The sequence below is a fragment of the Etheostoma spectabile genome, unplaced genomic scaffold (assembly GCF_008692095.1).
Source record: "Etheostoma spectabile isolate EspeVRDwgs_2016 unplaced genomic scaffold, UIUC_Espe_1.0 scaffold363, whole genome shotgun sequence".
Lineage (NCBI taxonomy): Eukaryota > Metazoa > Chordata > Actinopteri > Perciformes > Percidae > Etheostoma > Etheostoma spectabile.
In genome coordinates, this window is record NW_022605593.1 from 258,319 (window position 1) to 259,670 (window position 1,352).

Here is a 1,352-nt window from a genome sequence, read left to right on the forward strand (position 1 = left end):
CCGTTTGTACGCCGTCACTCCGCCTTGCACTAGTGTACTTTACACTGACACTCAGTTCATTAAGGCCTATAATGCTTGGCTAATACAACTCGCCTCTTGGCAGCATGACAAAACCTGTGAATCAGATTATGAGGGGAGCCGTATAACGCCGCCAAGAAACACCGCGGGGCGGGGGGGGGGGGGGGGGTGGGGATTGTCACGTCATGCAGCCGAAGCTCGCTCGTGCTGATTGTGTACCGCCAGGGGACAATAACAGTGTAAAATTGCAGCCTGCACTGGTATAAGCCACTGTAATATTTGCATGGAGCTGCTGTTTATGTGTACCACGGCTCATTTGGACTCACAGCGCAGCTGTAAACAAGAGGAGAGCGCCTTGTAAAGCCTTCGCCAGGCTACGCATCGAGGACGCAGACACCCAAGGGGGTGCGTGGTGTCGGAGCTGCATTAAAAAACCTCTTTGGTTGAATTACACGAGACTTCATAAAAAGTGGACGATGGGGGGGGGGGTGGGCATGACCGGATAGCTGGCTTGTGACCGCAGTGCGGGTGTACTGTAAAGGGTTGTATTTCATATGTTTTACAGTGGGATTAGCCCTCTTTCACATGACAATGCTAATGAATTGTGTGGGCTCCCCCCCCCCCATATGTCGGTATTGGCGCGTTTGCCATGTGTGATGTCAGGAAGCCAATCACAGGAAGAAGAACACGGTGGCCAGCACAGCAGCGTTGCGGTGCTCTTTGTTTTACTCCCATTTGGAATAGCTATAGGTTAATGGCATGTGTGCTGATGAATATTGGCTTATTATTCATCTATAGGACAAATGCCTGGGTTTTCACTGGGTGCTACAGGAAGCATCTTTGCACCCATTGATCCATTAAAACAGGACAGTTTCCCCGGGGCAAGCTAGACCCATTTTTTTCAAAGTTTTCTACATCAGAAATATGGGTTTCTTATAACAAAATGTCCCAAAAATAACATGGGTGGTGTCATAAAACGCTCTTCACACGCACAATTGAATTGAACTAATTTTAAAAAGTGACAAAGGTGTCAAAAACGTTGGGAAAAATAGCAGCAATAAGCATTAAACACCTGGGAAAACGCATCAAAATAGCGTCGAACAAGGATATAGAAAAGTCTTTAAAAAAAAAAGGCAACAAAAAAATAAATAAGATAGTCAAATGTTTTTGAAATGCTTCAATAAATATGTCAAAAAAACATTTCATGTAACATGTCAGTCAAGTTAAATGTGCGTCATAGCCAGTGGTGCAGTCTAATGCATTGTGGTGGGTTATACTGTACTGTACAGTGGCCAGAATCCCCCTTTTGGGAGGGGGAGGGGGGCGTATCGTAG